Source organism: Equus asinus, chromosome 16 (assembly GCF_041296235.1).
Source record: "Equus asinus isolate D_3611 breed Donkey chromosome 16, EquAss-T2T_v2, whole genome shotgun sequence".
NCBI lineage: Eukaryota > Metazoa > Chordata > Mammalia > Perissodactyla > Equidae > Equus > Equus asinus.
This window is the reverse complement of record NC_091805.1, coordinates 29,730,568-29,736,719: the sequence shown is the minus strand read 5'-3', so window position 1 is coordinate 29,736,719 and position 6,152 is coordinate 29,730,568.

Below are 6,152 nucleotides of genomic sequence, written 5' to 3'. Positions count from 1 at the left end.
ACGGTTGAAATAAGCATGCAGGCAGGATCCATCCAAGATTCACATTTTTATTCTGTTACCTAACAAGGAGGAGCTCCTGACCATTCTTCAGCATATTAGGGCAACAGAGTTGACTTCCGCACAACAAGTCTATCAAACAAATCATTGTCCCTATATGGTCGTGATGGGAAGGTAGAAATGGTGGTAAACATCCCTAAAACCAGTTAGATTTTTCCTTCCTTCTTGGTAGGATGTTTGCAAATGTAGTCATGGCAATAAACACAGAATAGCTGGCTGGAAATGTTAAAAGCAACTTTAGAAATCCTCCTGCCCAGCAGTTTCCAAACATAGTTCGTGCACATCAGAATTGCTTGCGGAGCTTGTTAAAAAGTTGGATTCTCAGACACTTAACCAAGACCTTCTAAATCACAGTCTCTAGGGTTAGGGCCCTAGAACGCTATTTCAAGTAAATATCTCATAGACAGCCGGGTTTCCGAACCACTGGCAGGCCTACCCACAGTTACTTGCTCTACGTGCTGTTTTCTGGGGCAGCAGCCGACAACTGAGAGTGAGCACGAAATCTCCTTAGAGAGGGTCAGGGGTCAAGGCAGAGTTAGGGGAACTAAGATTCTTAAACATAAACTGATGATTTCTTTGAATAGACAATGTCAAGCTCTAGTGCGTGAGACAGTTACACCGTAAAGAGCCTGAGCCTATGGAGCAAGCTGGAGCCATGCTCCAACTGTTGTTATTCAAATACCCTCTGCTCCTGGAGAGTGGGGCTGAGTGGTGGGAGCATGGAATTGGCAGTGGATCATTGGCCCATCCTGCCAGAAGCCCCCTGATTCTCCAGGAAAGTTTAGTTCCCTTCTTCTATGTTCCTTTGGTACCCATTCACTGTCCCTACCATAGGGCACTTGTACAGTATATTGATACAATAATTGTCTATCCACTTGCCTTTTTGTCTACTGTAAATACCATCTAAGTATCTGTTATCACTGTATTGCCAACATCCCCGCAGCAAGCACTCACCTAGTAATTGCTGAATGAAAGAGTTTGTATTTTTAGATAGTTCCAACTTGCTTAGAATTTTCTTGGCAGGATTCCAAATACGTTTATTTTGAAAAGCAACCTATGCACTTCACAATTTAAAGCACTGTCCCCTCTCCCGAGAACAGGAAACAACATTCACAAAGGTCAGGCCCACCCGCCAAATCCAGCTGGCCTGTTTTGGTAAATCAAGTCTTATTGGAATGCAGTCACACGCATTCATTTATGTTATCATTTGTTTTCATGATGCCACAGCAGAACTGAGTAGCTGCAATGGAGAGACAGACACCTTATGGCTTGCAGAGCCAAAAATATCTAGATTCTGGCCGTTTGCAGAAGGGTTTGCCCCTCCTGCCCTAGAGACACGTGGAACTGACTGTGTGACTTTAGACACATTGCTCAGCCTCTCTAAATCTCCGGTTTTCTCATCTGGAAAGTGAGGGTGATAAAGGCACTCTTTCTTCTAGGGTTCTTGTTTGGTATAAATGGGATAAACCTTGTAAACCTGCACGTAGTAGGTATTCAGTAAATACTAGCTGCCATTTTTAGAACTTTTGAAAACTTGCCTATGTTCCTTCTTGTCCGTTTTCTGCTATTCCTCATCTGTTTAAAAATTTTTTTAATAAAAATAAAAAATAAAAATCTTTTTCAATAATAAATAAAGGCATTCTCTAGCTTTAATGGAGGCCTTGCCATTTGAAAGATTTTGGATTCAACCACTTCTTGTTGATAAACTACTCAACTCCTCAGAATAAAGACTCTAAAAAATTCCTTAATTCTATAAAAAATCCAAAGCAAGATCTTTGGGTGTTTAATAACCATGTTCAGAAATGAGATATTTGTTTTGCACAAGTTTCAATTATAACAGACATAAGGGGGCTTGACTTCAGATACATTTGTCCCCTCATTTGGGATCTATCTTACATGTTACACTATTGCCTCTAAAATCAAACTTCCATTTTCTTGAAAAAATGCAGAGGCGGGGGTGGAGCATTAAATACATCAAGTGGGTTTTTACAGCAAGAAAGGTCTGAATGATAAATAAGAGACCAAGCCAAGAATCTGAAAGCCATCTTTTACTTCGCATGTAACCCTCATAACCCTCATTGCTGGAAAGCCTGCTGACCACTCTTGTTAAAATAAATTACTTAAGTCCTTTAATCAGACAGATGTCCTCCAGAGTGGATTATAGGTCATGCAAAGGAGGACAGCTCTCTGACTCATCTAACATCTTATTTATTCATTTCTCTTTCTGATCATGGAGCTTAAATGGAATTTCAGTTTTTCCTTTAGCATTCAAGATTTCCAAAGTCTTGGCATTGACCAAGATCCTGCCCTACAGGAATTTATAGCAGCAGGCAACTCCTACCTTGACTCCTTTCGGTACTCATCTATGCATCTGCGGAGTTATCTGCTTGGGCACTGTATCTAATTGCCCCTAGCAACAGGAACTTACAGTTTTTGTTAATGTGCAAGTCTATGAGGATTTGTATTTGAGATATTCACATGTTGGATTAGAATCTATCTAGATTTAAGAAATTTCTTTGGGGATTTTACCCTGAACTCCAGGGGATAAGCTCACTCTGCTCTGGTGTCACTTTGAGTGAGGACCGAGAAGAAGCAGTCACTGAGAAGAATTAGACATGTCTGAGATTTACTGGGGGCAGAGCCCATGAAGGATATAGGGGGCAAGAGAGCGGGAGTAGGCAGGAAGAGACTTCAGACTGTGGCGCAAGTCTAACCTATGTGAGAGGAAAGAAGCGGGAGGGAAATTGGGTAGAAGGAACCTCAGACTGCAGCACAACTCCAAGGAAGGTTTGGCCAGGCCAATCCAGAGCTGAGATTGTCCATCAGAGATGTCTCACGTTGGGCAGAAATGGCCCAGCTCTAGGACCCCACCATCTCGGTCATTGACTGAGACCAGAATGGGAAGACTGGCTTCAGAGTGAACACTGGAGTGAATCCAAAGGTGCAATAGAAGGAGGTTATGCTACACGTCTTGCGTCTGGTTCTCTTGAAGGGAGACCTGAGCAACACACTCCCATGGTCACCACAGTCCACCCCTTGCACCTCACAGATCCACTTCCACACAAGTTCAAAGAGCAGCTCCTCCATGGTTCCCATAGTCCTTTCTTGCTGAGGAGAAACTTAGAAAAAGAGGCTAGGGACAAACTACAGTCCCATCTCCCCAGTTAGTCTTAGAGTCAAAACTAGTATTCACCCTCTACCTCCTCTACCATCCATTCTAAATCTTTCTCATCCTCAACCTTCACTTCAAGACGTATTGGTGGCTCTCCTGGTGTTTGAACCAAACCCTCATCTCTGAAGGGTATTCATATCCTTCCTGCACCAGGGTCACTACATGCACACATTCACAGTTACAACTGGATAACAGGTTATCAAGAGGTGCCCAAGTGGGTAATCTGAGTTCTACATGTGTGCATCCCTGCCCCATTGTATAAAAGAAGCCCCATCTCTCTTGCTCAGCAGGGTCAATTATTCTCGCCAAGATGGTATTTCACATTTTGTCTGCTGGTCTCTGGGCACAAGGATTCCAAAGTATCCAGGTGGGAGCTGTGCCTTGTAATTTAATGAGACTCGTTGCTCTCTCCCCTAGCAAGAGGGCATTTCTTTTGAGGACCAGGACTTGCACCCCTGCACAACCCAGTATTACCAGGATGAGTCATTGGGAGTGATGGTGAGTGAGACTGCTCCTTCTTCCACATTTTGCATTCTTCTTACAGGGCATATAGTTTCATAAAGAGGTCTCTAAAAGGTATTGCATCTTGAAGGATAGCACTCCATTCTGTAGGGTATTGCCACTAAATTGACACTTCCACTGTACGTTCAGGAAGCCATTCCAGTACTCTACTGGGCTGCTGCCACTGGCCATTGTCCAGGAATCTATTGTAGAAGGCAGCTTGTAAGATGGCTCCTAATCATCTCTACCAACTGGTGTTCATGCTCTTTTGTAATTCCCTCCTCTTGAGTGTGAGCTGGACCTAGTGCCTCCCTTCTAACAAATAGAATGCAGCAAAAGTACTGGGATATCACTTCTGAGATTAGTTACAAAAGACTGGCTTCCATCTTGCTCACCTTCTCTTATTCTCTTACTTGCTCACTCTCATGGAAGCCACGCTGTGAGTCATCCTATAGAGAGACCCATGTGGCAAGGAATTGAGGGAGGCCTCTGGCCAACAGTCAGCAAGGACCTGAGGCCCTCAGTGTAACATCCTATGAGAAACTGAGTCTTGTGAACAACCCCATGAGTGAGCTTGGTAGCCGATTCTACCTCAGTCGAGCCTGGAGATGACTCCAACTCAGGTGAAATCTTGGTTGCAGCCTTGTGAGAGACCCTGAGCCACAGGATCCAGGCAAGTCACACCTGGATTCTAACCCACAGAAACTGTGAGATATGTGTTGCTCTAAGCTGCTAAATTTTAAGTTAATTTGTAACAGCAATAAATAATAAATATATATCCTTATCTTAGGCCATTCCTCCTTCTTTGCAAAGTAACTATTCAGGTAAGCTGCTTGCAGCTCTGCCCATTGGGAAGATTTCCTTTCTTCACTCTCTTCAAGTCCATCTGTAAGGGTGGCTGTAATACAGCTGCTCTCTATTTTTGGCTTGCTCCCATATGCAAAGCCAACCCATCCATAACTCAAGATCAAGCATGTTCCTTCTGTTTAAGCTGGTCAACCTGGGAGTCCCAAATGGCATAGGTAGGTGCAAGTTGAGGGAGAGATCCTGGTGTGACTGTGGTGAGTGACATAGGGGTCTGGACTACCCGCTCAAGAAGCTGACCCTCTTGTGCCCTCTGGTGTGGCTTGGGCTCAATCTCGGATGTACCAGTTCCATCTTCTAATGGACTTTACTGTTAGATCTGTCTTACTTTACGATTTGGTGAGTCCAAAATAACCCGACTCATAATGCGTAATTCTGGGTACTTGGTGTCCCATGGTCAAGCATGCCATATCTACCAGGGCTCAGTACCACATCAAGAGCTGTTTCTCAAAAGGGACACAGTGTTTAGCTGCAGATGGCATGACCATGCTCCAGAACTCCAGGGACCTGCACTGTGATTCTCCCACTGGGACTTACCACAACCCAAGCTTGTACTGGACCTGCTGCAAAGCCCTTTTCTGCACTGGGCCCTACTCAAAGCTGGCAGTCTTCCATGACGCTGGTATAAGGACAGGCACAATATTCCTAGGTGTAGGATTTGTTGCTTCCAGAACCCCAAAGGCTTATCAGGCACAAGTGCTTCCTTCTTTGTAGTAGAGGCTGTAAGATGCAATAATGTGTCTCTCCCTTTAGAGGCAGATCACAGTACACTCTTGGCCTTCAGACCCTGAAAACTTGATTGAAGTGGCAGATCGGTTTTTTGCCTGATCAGCATGATGATTACATTGATTCTGAGGGAAGGCCAGTCCTCTTTTTCAAACTTTATTGTGACAAGTGGGATAGTTAACATAGCCCTGGAGCAAATCTGTAATATTATTGTCATTTCCTTGACTTTCCCCACCTCCAACTTCCATGTTTGTCAATCTCAATTATATACTTGAGGATGAGAGAAATGACCCCATTTGGATCCATGGGCCCAGTGGACCCACTGTAAACCAGGCTTCAGCCAGGACTCTAATTATAAGCTCATGCAGCTCCCTATTATTTATTCATCTGTTTATTTTATGTCTCCCCAACTATGGTATAAGCTTGTCGAGAGCCACGTCTTTGTAGGTTTTAGTCTCTGCTGTATCTCCAGCACCTTCAACAGTGCCTGGCACACAGTAGGTGCTCAGTAATTGAATAAATTTCTTGCATTATTATTTTAATTTGCATTGATTTAATTATGAGTAAGATTGTATTGCTTGTTCTGTAAACTGCCTTTTTCTCACTGTCACTGTTATCATTAAAAATATAATAATAATAGTAATAGCCATAATAATAATACATTTTGCTCCCTCTGTTCCTGGCCATCGATAATTACCATCTCAGAGCAGACAAAAGAGCTGATCCCTCTCAAAAATCTCATATCTAAGGTGAAACCTGGAGTGGTCTGGATTACTTAGAGACCATGATATATCCTAACCTCTTGTGTTCCTTTAGCATCCTGTTGTCAGCT